Raw genomic sequence first — 12,677 nt, 5'->3', positions numbered from 1 at the left:
AGTGTTTACGGAATGTTCAGGAGTCTACGGAATATTCATACTGTCCACAGAATGTTCAGGAGAGGCTGCCATGCAGTCACCATGGCATTAGAATGTAAACAGTCAGCTAGCAGATTCTGCCACTATAACAACATTCTTCTATGATGTCACAATCTACTGCTGCTTATAACCATTGCACTTCCTTGAAGAAGCCCACTTGAGGGAGACAAAGACCTCAAGATTCATCATATCACTGCTTGTTCTTGCAAATGGAGAAAATGAATGCCTCCAGCTGGTCCAAAGTCAAACAATGAGGAAAATTCAAGTATTACACACCTAAAATATATTTTCAAAATATGACAGAAATTATCTGAATAGTAAATGTGAACTACTCTAGCATATTTTGCATCAATATAGAAATGTAACAAATATCCAAGTTGTTGGAAGTAATGGAGAGCAATTCATGCCTCCAACAGTTGTATCCATGTGGTTGCCCCTGCAATGGTGCGAAAAAGTACAAACCGGAGACCTGATAAACAATTTCCAAATGGCATTGCAGAAGTGTCATAGGGGTTGGATAATCATAACACAACAATAGAATATATTCATTATTTAATTAGCCAATCCTCCGCAAATACATCCACTTTACAGGGACTTTGACTTTAGTCCCAGAATTAGGCCTGAATAGAGGCAGATAAATGGAGACAAGACATGGAGACACAATGCGACACCAAAAGATCAGTCCTCTTCTTATCAGTTGTTTAATGAATCATATGAAGTGTTTATAAATGCAAAAGTGCAAACAGGTGAGTGCAGCAGCAGGTTGTATTGACATGTGATTGTAGAACAAGCACTGGGGGCATAGGCCTCATTTCTCCCCATCCCCTCAGAGCAAAATGGCCCCCATTGAGGGGAAAAAAATTAATCTTCAGGTCCCCCTTCACCGATACTAGTGGGACCCATGAGCACCCTTGATCCCTGGAGCCATTTTTTTTAAATAAATGGTCTCCTTAATTGTAATGGCATATGATTTATACTACCCCTAATGGTATATGTGATTTTTGTTCCTTTCTTTCACATGTTACATGGCTACTTTTGTATGTGATGTAACAAAGTTGGAGTTTGTTCCCAAGCCTAGTGTTGGATGGGAGCCTGCAGACCCTCGTATTCTAAGGAGCCTTTTGGTGCCATGGATGTCAAAGATGGGCTTCATGGTTCTGACTTGATGGGGAGAAATGAGGCTCATGTGCCCAGTGCATTTTTGCTGTTTCTTGAATGATTGGAGCACTACCCTAGGTCACTTCAGGCCTAACGGCAAGATGCTGTACTGCTGCAGCCAATAGGTTTTGCTTGGTACTGTGGAAAAATCTACCATGATCCAATACAGGGAAGCCTTAGTTCTAGACAGCACTGTAGTGCATAACCACAACCTCAAGAACATCACGGGTCCTATATGTATATATATATAAATATATATTATTTTTTTTTTTATTATTTTTTACAGAAGCCATAGAAGTATGCTCCAATCACCCAGGACAGTGTAAAAGCATGCTGTGCAAATAAGCACCATTTCTCTTTAACCCACAAAAGCCAAAGACCCATCATCACAGAGCACCAGGGTACACCTTAGATTCAGGATCTTCAGGCTCTCTTATGCCTCAAAGCTTGGGGGCTGCGCTTCTGATTTGGTACTTATCAGACACAAGCAGCTACCTCACATAGAGAGACATTGAGGATTGCTGATGAACACAATGGGTAGTTTAAATCATATACTATTACAATTAGGGAGAGCTATTTTGAAATAAAAAATAAATACATGTATATATATATTAGAAATTGCAGTACTTATAATATGCTAATTACCAGTAATTCAATGCTTAAATGTTAACTAAGCAGATAGATAGCGCACACATTACTTCATTTATAAGCATAAAGTTTAGCTGCAAAGTATTTTGCATATATACAAATTATGTTGCAGCTGGTACATTTTAAGTGTAAATGAAGTAATATTTGCACTGTTTGCCCACTTAGTTGACTTTAAAAGATTAAATATATGATGCTTAGCATATGGTAAGTATTATAAATGTAAACACATATACATTGATTTATAATGGTATTTGATATAAAGTGGTTTATAAAAAGATTATTTATGCTTTGTTCTCAAGTATGGTCAGCTCATTGGGTCAGAGCTTGGGCTGGTAGTTTGAAACTGCAGCAGTAAATTAGGAGCATGGTATCTAGGAGACAGCACTGCAACTCCAAACCAAACAGCAGATGCACCCCTGTATTTGTGTCCTTTTCTCCGATATATGTTTTTTCATTTGGCCTGGTTCAATTTCCCCCCATGCTTTCCTTCTCCTTTTTAATCTACACTTTAATTTCTTTGATTTAATGTTACCAAAAGAGAGCAGAGGATTTCAATGTCATTTAGAGCCTTGGAGTTATTACTTTTTTTTCAATTCATCTCTATGTTATCAATTTAACATATGCAGACTTTTTTCCCTCCCTCTCTTTCTCTCTGGGTGCATGATTTGTGAATGCACTGCCTCCTGCAAGCCTCTGCCACATCCACAAACCAACTGGCAGCCTTTCTTTCTTCATGTCTTGTCTCGGCAGTTAATCAGACAGTCTAGAACCTTAATTGGAATGTTAACAGTGTTTACGGAATGTTCAGGAGTCTACGGAATATTCATACTGTCCACAGAATGTTCAGGAGAGGCTGCCATGCAGTCACCATGGCATTAGAATGTAAACAGTCAGCTAGCAGATTCTGCCACTATAACAACATTCTTCTATGATGTCACAATCTACTGCTGCTTATAACCATTGCACTTCCTTGAAGAAGCCCACTTGAGGGAGACAAAGACCTCAAGATTCATCATATCACTGCTTGTTCTTGCAAATGGAGAAAATGAATGCCTCCAGCTGGTCCAAAGTCAAACAATGAGGAAAATTCAAGTATTACACACCTAAAATATATTTTCAAAATATGACAGAAATTATCTGAATAGTAAATGTGAACTACTCTAGCATATTTTGCATCAATATAGAAATGTAACAAATATCCAAGTTGTTGGAAGTAATGGAGAGCAATTCATGCCTCCAACAGTTGTATCCATGTGGTTGCCCCTGCAATGGTGCGAAAAAGTACAAACCGGAGACCTGATAAACAATTTCCAAATGGCATTGCAGAAGTGTCATAGGGGTTGGATAATCATAACACAACAATAGAATATATTCATTATTTAATTAGCCAATCCTCCGCAAATACATCCACTTTACAGGGACTTTGACTTTAGTCCCAGAATTAGGCCTGAATAGAGGCAGATAAATGGAGACAAGACATGGAGACACAATGCGACACCAAAAGATCAGTCCTCTTCTTATCAGTTGTTTAATGAATCATATGAAGTGTTTATAAATGCAAAAGTGCAAACAGGTGAGTGCAGCAGCAGGTTGTATTGACATGTGATTGTAGAACAAGCACTGGGGGCATAGGCCTCATTTCTCCCCATCCCCTCAGAGCAAAATGGCCCCCATTGAGGGGAAAAAAATGAATCTTCAGGTCCCCCTTCACCGATACTAGTGGGACCCATGAGCACCCTTGATCCCTGGAGCCATTTTTTTTAAATAAATGGTCTCCTTAATTGTAATGGCATATGATTTATACTACCCCTAATGGTATATGTGATTTTTGTTCCTTTCTTCCACGTGTTACATGGCTACTTTTGTATGTGATGTAACAAAGTTGGAGTTTGTTCCCAAGCCTAGTGTTGGATGGGAGCCTGCAGACCCTTGTATTCTAAGGAGCCTTTTGGCGCCATGGATGTCAAAGATGGGCTTCATGGTTCTGACTTGATGGGGAGAAATGAGGCTCATGTGCCCAGTGCATTTTTGCTGTTTCTTGAATGATTGGAGCACTACCCTAGGTCACTTCAGGCCTAACGGCATGATGCTGTACTGCTGCAGCCAATAGGTTTTGCTTGGTACTGTGGAAAAATCTACCATGATCCAATACAGGGAAGCCTTAGTTCTAGACAGCGCTGTAGTGCATAACCACAACCTCAAGAACATCACGGGTCCTATATGTATATATATATATAAATATATATATATATATATATAAATATATATTATTTTTTTTTATTATTATTTTTTACAGAAGCCATAGAAGTATGATCCAATCACCCAGGAGAGTGTAAAAGCATGCTGTGCAAATAAGCACCATTTCTCTTTAACCCACAAAAGCCAAAGACCCATCATCACAGAGCACCAGGGTACACCTTAGATTCAGGGTCTTCAGGCTCTCTTATGCCTCAAAGCTTGGGGGCTGCGCTTCTGATTTGGTACTTATCAGACACAAGCAGCTACCTCACATAGAGAGACATTGAGGATTGCTGATGAACACAATGGGTAGTTTAAATCATATACTATTACAATTAGGGAGAGCTATTTTGAAATAAAAAATAAATACATGTATATATATATTAGAAATTGCAGTACTTATAATATGCTAATTACCAGTAATTCAATGCTTAAATGTTAACTAAGCAGATAGATAGCGCACACATTACTTCATTTATAAGCATAAAGTTTAGCTGCAAAGTATTTTGCATATATACAAATTATGTTGCAGCTGGTACATTTTAAGTGTAAATGAAGTAATATTTGCACTGTTTGCCCACTTAGTTGACTTTAAAAGATTAAATATATGATGCTTAGCATATGGTAAGTATTATAAATGTAAACACATATACATTGATTTATAATGGTATTTGATATAAAGTGGTTTATAAAAAGATTATTTATGCTTTGTTCTCAAGTATGGTCAGCTCATTGGGTCAGAGCTTGGGCTGGTAGTTTGAAACTGCAGCAGTAAATTAGGAGCATGGTATCTAGGAGACAGCACTGCAACTCCAAACCAAACAGCAGATGCACCCCTGTATTTGTGTCCTTTTCTCCGATATATGTTTTTTCATTTGGCCTGGTTCAATTTCCCCCCATGCTTTCCTTCTCCTTTTTAATCTACACTTTAATTTCTTTGATTTAATGTTACCAAAAGAGAGCAGAGGATTTCAATGTCATTTAGAGCCTTGGAGTTATTACTTTTTTTTCAATTCATCTCTATGTTATCAATTTAACATATGCAGACTTTTTTCCCTCCCTCTCTTTCTCTCTGGGTGCATGATTTGTGAATGCACTGCCTCCTGCAAGCCTCTGCCACATCCACAAACCAACTGGCAGCCTTTCTTTCTTCATGTCTTGTCTCGGCAGTTAATCAGACAGTCTAGAACCTTAATTGGAATGTTAACAGTGTTTACGGAATGTTCAGGAGTCTACGGAATATTCATACTGTCCACAGAATGTTCAGGAGAGGCTGCCATGCAGTCACCATGGCATTAGAATGTAAACAGTCAGCTAGCAGATTCTGCCACTATAACAACATTCTTCTATGATGTCACAATCTACTGCTGCTTATAACCATTGCACTTCCTTGAAGAAGCCCACTTGAGGGAGACAAAGACCTCAAGATTCATCATATCACTGCTTGTTCTTGCAAATGGAGAAAATGAATGCCTCCAGCTGGTCCAAAGTCAAACAATGAGGAAAATTCAAGTATTACACACCTAAAATATATTTTCAAAATATGACAGAAATTATCTGAATAGTAAATGTGAACTACTCTAGCATATTTTGCATCAATATAGAAATGTAACAAATATCCAAGTTGTTGGAAGTAATGGAGAGCAATTCATGCCTCCAACAGTTGTATCCATGTGGTTGCCCCTGCAATGGTGCGAAAAAGTACAAACCGGAGACCTGATAAACAATTTCCAAATGGCATTGCAGAAGTGTCATAGGGGTTGGATAATCATAACACAACAATAGAATATATTCATTATTTAATTAGCCAATCCTCCGCAAATACATCCACTTTACAGGGACTTTGACTTTAGTCCCAGAATTAGGCCTGAATAGAGGCAGATAAATGGAGACAAGACATGGAGACACAATGCGACACCAAAAGATCAGTCCTCTTCTTATCAGTTGTTTAATGAATCATATGAAGTGTTTATAAATGCAAAAGTGCAAACAGGTGAGTGCAGCAGCAGGTTGTATTGACATGTGATTGTAGAACAAGCACTGGGGGCATAGGCCTCATTTCTCCCCATCCCCTCAGAGCAAAATGGCCCCCATTGAGGGGAAAAAAATGAATCTTCAGGTCCCCCTTCACCGATACTAGTGGGACCCATGAGCACTCTTGATCCCTGGAGCCATTTTTTTTAAATAAATGGTCTCCTTAATTGTAATGGCATATGATTTATACTACCCCTAATGGTATATGTGATTTTTGTTCCTTTCTTCCACATGTTACATGGCTACTTTTGTATGTGATGTAACAAAGTTGGAGTTTGTTCCCAAGCCTAGTGTTGGATTCTAAGGAGCCTTTTGGCGCAATGGATGTCAAAGATGGGCTTCATGGTTCTGACTTGATGGGGAGAAATGAGGCTCATGTGCCCAGTGCATTTTTGCTGTTTCTTGAATGATTGGAGCACTACCCTAGGTCACTTCAGGCCTAACGGCATGATGCTGTACTGCTGCAGCCAATAGGTTTTGCTTGGTACTGTGGAAAAATCTACCATGATCCAATACATGGAAGCCTTAGTTCTAGACAGCACTGTAGTGCATAACCACAACCTCAAGAACATCACGGGTCCTATATGTATATATATATATATATATATATATATATAAATATATTATTATTTTTTACAGAAGCCATAGAAGTATGCTCCAATCACCCAGGAGAGTGTAAAAGCATGCTGTGCAAATAAGCACCATTTCTCTTTAACACACAAAAGCCAAAGACCCATCATCACAGAGCACCAGGGTACACCTTAGATTCAGGGTCTTCAGGCTCTCTTATGTCTCAAAGCTTGGGGGCTGCGCTTCTGATTTGGTACTTATCAGACACAGCAGCTACCTCACATAGAGAGACATTGAGAATTGCTGATGAACACAATGGGTAGTTTAAATCATATACTATTACAATTAGGGAGAGCTATTTTGAAATAAAAAATAAATACATGTATATATATATTAGAAATTGCAGTACTTATAATATGCTAATTACCAGTAATTCAATGCTTAAATGTTAACTAAGCAGATAGATAGCGCACACATTACTTCATTTATAAGCATAAAGTTTAGCTGCAAAGTATTTTGCATATATACAAATTATGTTGCAGCTGGTACATTTTAAGTGTAAATGAAGTAATATTTGCACTGTTTGCCCACTTAGTTGACTTTAAAAGATTAAATATATGATGCTTAGCATATGGTAAGTATTATAAATGTAAACACATATACATTGATTTATAATGGTATTTGATATAAAGTGGTTTATAAAAAGATTATTTATGCTTTGTTCTCAAGTATGGTCAGCTCATTGGGTCAGAGCTTGGGCTGGTAGTTTGAAAGTGCAGCAGTAAATTAGGAGCATGGTATCTAGGAGACAGCACTGCAACTCCAAACCAAACAGCAGATGCACCCCTGTATTTGTGTCCTTTTCTCCGATATATGTTTTTTCATTTGGCCTGGTTCAATTTCCCCCCATGCTTTCCTTCTCCTATTTAATCTACACTTTAATTTCTTTGATTTAATGTTACCAAAAGAGAGCAGAGGATTTCAATGTCATTTAGAGCCTTGGAGTTATTACTTTTTTTTCAATTCATCTCTATGTTATCAATTTAACATATGCAGACTTTTTTCCCTCCCTCTCTTTCTCTCTGGGTGCATGATTTGTGAATGCACTGCCTCCTGCAAGCCTCTGCCACATCCACAAACCAACTGGCAGCCTTTCTTTCTTCATGTCTTGTCTCGGCAGTTAATCAGACAGTCTAGAACCTTAATTGGAATGTTAACAGTGTTTACGGAATGTTCAGGAGTCTACGGAATATTCATACTGTCCACAGAATGTTCAGGAGAGGCTGCCATGCAGTCACCATGGCATTAGAATGTAAACAGTCAGCTAGCAGATTCTGCCACTATAACAACATTCTTCTATGATGTCACAATCTACTGCTGCTTATAACCATTGCACTTCCTTGAAGAAGCCCACTTGAGGGAGACAAAGACCTCAAGATTCATCATATCACTGCTTGTTCTTGCAAATGGAGAAAATGAATGCCTCCAGCTGGTCCAAAGTCAAACAATGAGGAAAATTCAAGTATTACACACCTAAAATATATTTTCAAAATATGACAGAAATTATCTGAATAGTAAATGTGAACTACTCTAGCATATTTTGCATCAATATAGAAATGTAACAAATATCCAAGTTGTTGGAAGTAATGGAGAGCAATTCATGCCTCCAACAGTTGTATCCATGTGGTTGCCCCTGCAATGGTGCGAAAAAGTACAAACCGGAGACCTGATAAACAATTTCCAAATGGCATTGCAGAAGTGTCATAGGGGTTGGATAATCATAACACAACAATAGAATATATTCATTATTTAATTAGCCAATCCTCCGCAAATACATCCACTTTACAGGGACTTTGACTTTAGTCCCAGAATTAGGCCTGAATAGAGGCAGATAAATGGAGACAAGACATGGAGACACAATGCGACACCAAAAGATCAGTCCTCTTCTTATCAGTTGTTTAATGAATCATATGAAGTGTTTATAAATGCAAAAGTGCAAACAGGTGAGTGCAGCAGCAGGTTGTATTGACATGTGATTGTAGAACAAGCACTGGGGGCATAGGCCTCATTTCTCCCCATCCCCTCAGAGCAAAATGGCCCCCATTGAGGGGAAAAAAATTAATCTTCAGGTCCCCCTTCACCGATACTAGTGGGACCCATGAGCACCCTTGATCCCTGGAGCCATTTTTTTTAAATAAATGGTCTCCTTAATTGTAATGGCATATGATTTATACTACCCCTAATGGTATATGTGATTTTTGTTCCTTTCTTTCACATGTTACATGGCTACTTTTGTATGTGATGTAACAAAGTTGGAGTTTGTTCCCAAGCCTAGTGTTGGATGGGAGCCTGCAGACCCTCGTATTCTAAGGAGCCTTTTGGTGCCATGGATGTCAAAGATGGGCTTCATGGTTCTGACTTGATGGGGAGAAATGAGGCTCATGTGCCCAGTGCATTTTTGCTGTTTCTTGAATGATTGGAGCACTACCCTAGGTCACTTCAGGCCTAACGGCAAGATGCTGTACTGCTGCAGCCAATAGGTTTTGCTTGGTACTGTGGAAAAATCTACCATGATCCAATACAGGGAAGCCTTAGTTCTAGACAGCACTGTAGTGCATAACCACAACCTCAAGAACATCACGGGTCCTATATGTATATATATATAAATATATATTATTATTTTTTTTATTATTTTTTACAGAAGCCATAGAAGTATGCTCCAATCACCCAGGAGAGTGTAAAAGCATGCTGTGCAAATAAGCACCATTTCTCTTTAACCCACAAAAGCCAAAGACCCATCATCACAGAGCACCAGGGTACACCTTAGATTCAGGGTCTTCAGGCTCTCTTATGTCTCAAAGCTTGGGGGCTGCGCTTCTGATTTGGTACTTATCAGACACAAGCAGCTACCTCACATAGAGAGACATTGAGAATTGCTGATGAACACAATGGGTAGTTTAAATCATATACTATTACAATTAGGGAGAGCTATTTTGAAATAAAAAATAAATACATGTATATATATATTAGAAATTGCAGTACTTATAATATGCTAATTACCAGTAATTCAATGCTTAAATGTTAACTAAGCAGATAGATAGCGCACACATTACTTCATTTATAAGCATAAAGTTTAGCTGCAAAGTATTTTGCATATATACAAATTATGTTGCAGCTGGTACATTTTAAGTGTAAATGAAGTAATATTTGCACTGTTTGCCCACTTAGTTGACTTTAAAAGATTAAATATATGATGCTTAGCATATGGTAAGTATTATAAATGTAAACACATATACATTGATTTATAATGGTATTTGATATAAAGTGGTTTATAAAAAGATTATTTATGCTTTGTTCTCAAGTATGGTCAGCTCATTGGGTCAGAGCTTGGGCTGGTAGTTTGAAAGTGCAGCAGTAAATTAGGAGCATGGTATCTAGGAGACAGCACTGCAACTCCAAACCAAACAGCAGATGCACCCCTGTATTTGTGTCCTTTTCTCCGATATATGTTTTTTCATTTGGCCTGGTTCAATTTCCCCCCATGCTTTCCTTCTCCTATTTAATCTACACTTTAATTTCTTTGATTTAATGTTACCAAAAGAGAGCAGAGGATTTCAATGTCATTTAGAGCCTTGGAGTTATTACTTTTTTTTCAATTCATCTCTATGTTATCAATTTAACATATGCAGACTTTTTTCCCTCCCTCTCTTTCTCTCTGGGTGCATGATTTGTGAATGCACTGCCTCCTGCAAGCCTCTGCCACATCCACAAACCAACTGGCAGCCTTTCTTTCTTCATGTCTTGTCTCGGCAGTTAATCAGACAGTCTAGAACCTTAATTGGAATGTTAACAGTGTTTACGGAATGTTCAGGAGTCTACGGAATATTCATACTGTCCACAGAATGTTCAGGAGAGGCTGCCATGCAGTCACCATGGCATTAGAATGTAAACAGTCAGCTAGCAGATTCTGCCACTATAACAACATTCTTCTATGATGTCACAATCTACTGCTGCTTATAACCATTGCACTTCCTTGAAGAAGCCCACTTGAGGGAGACAAAGACCTCAAGATTCATCATATCACTGCTTGTTCTTGCAAATGGAGAAAATGAATGCCTCCAGCTGGTCCAAAGTCAAACAATGAGGAAAATTCAAGTATTACACACCTAAAATATATTTTCAAAATATGACAGAAATTATCTGAATAGTAAATGTGAACTACTCTAGCATATTTTGCATCAATATAGAAATGTAACAAATATCCAAGTTGTTGGAAGTAATGGAGAGCAATTCATGCCTCCAACAGTTGTATCCATGTGGTTGCCCCTGCAATGGTGCGAAAAAGTACAAACCGGAGACCTGATAAACAATTTCCAAATGGCATTGCAGAAGTGTCATAGGGGTTGGATAATCATAACACAACAATAGAATATATTCATTATTTAATTAGCCAATCCTCCGCAAATACATCCACTTTACAGGGACTTTGACTTTAGTCCCAGAATTAGGCCTGAATAGAGGCAGATAAATGGAGACAAGACATGGAGACACAATGCGACACCAAAAGATCAGTCCTCTTCTTATCAGTTGTTTAATGAATCATATGAAGTGTTTATAAATGCAAAAGTGCAAACAGGTGAGTGCAGCAGCAGGTTGTATTGACATGTGATTGTAGAACAAGCACTGGGGGCATAGGCCTCATTTCTCCCCATCCCCTCAGAGCAAAATGGCCCCCATTGAGGGGAAAAAAATTAATCTTCAGGTCCCCCTTCACCGATACTAGTGGGACCCATGAGCACCCTTGATCCCTGGAGCCATTTTTTTTAAATAAATGGTCTCCTTAATTGTAATGGCATATGATTTATACTACCCCTAATGGTATATGTGATTTTTGTTCCTTTCTTTCACATGTTACATGGCTACTTTTGTATGTGATGTAACAAAGTTGGAGTTTGTTCCCAAGCCTAGTGTTGGATGGGAGCCTGCAGACCCTCGTATTCTAAGGAGCCTTTTGGTGCCATGGATGTCAAAGATGGGCTTCATGGTTCTGACTTGATGGGGAGAAATGAGGCTCATGTGCCCAGTGTGCATTTTTGCTGTTTCTTGAATGATTGGAGCACTACCCTAGGTCACTTCAGGCCTAACGGCAAGATGCTGTACTGCTGCAGCCAATAGGTTTTGCTTGGTACTGTGGAAAAATCTACCATGATCCAATACAGGGAAGCCTTAGTTCTAGACAGCACTGTAGTGCATAACCACAACCTCAAGAACATCACGGGTCCTATATGTATATATATATAAATATATATTATTTTTTTTTTTATTATTTTTTACAGAAGCCATAGAAGTATGCTCCAATCACCCAGGAGAGTGTAAAAGCATGCTGTGCAAATAAGCACCATTTCTCTTTAACCCACAAAAGCCAAAGACCCATCATCACAGAGCACCAGGGTACACCTTAGATTCAGGGTCTTCAGGCTCTCTTATGCCTCAAAGCTTGGGGGCTGCGCTTCTGATTTGGTACTTATCAGACACAAGCAGCTACCTCACATAGAGAGACATTGAGGATTGCTGATGAACACAATGGGTAGTTTAAATCATATACTATTACAATTAGGGAGAGCTATTTTGAAATAAAAAATAAATACATGTATATATATATTAGAAATTGCAGTACTTATAATATGCTAATTACCAGTAATTCAATGCTTAAATGTTAACTAAGCAGATAGATAGCTCCCACATTACTTCATTTATAAGCATAAAGTTTAGCTGCAAAGTATTTTGCATATATACAAATTATGTTGCAGCTGGTACATTTTAAGTGTAAATGAAGTAATATTTGCACTGTTTGCCCACTTAGTTGACTTTAAAAGATTAAATATATGATGCTTAGCATATGGTAAGTATTATAAATGTAAACACATATACATTGATTTATAATGGTATTTGATATAAAGTGGTTTATAAAAAGATTATTTATGCTTTGT

The sequence above is a fragment of the Taudactylus pleione genome, unplaced genomic scaffold (assembly GCF_031769625.1).
Source record: "Taudactylus pleione unplaced genomic scaffold, aTauple2 ptg001396l, whole genome shotgun sequence".
NCBI lineage: Eukaryota > Metazoa > Chordata > Amphibia > Anura > Myobatrachidae > Taudactylus > Taudactylus pleione.
This window is presented reverse-complemented; position numbering follows the sequence as displayed.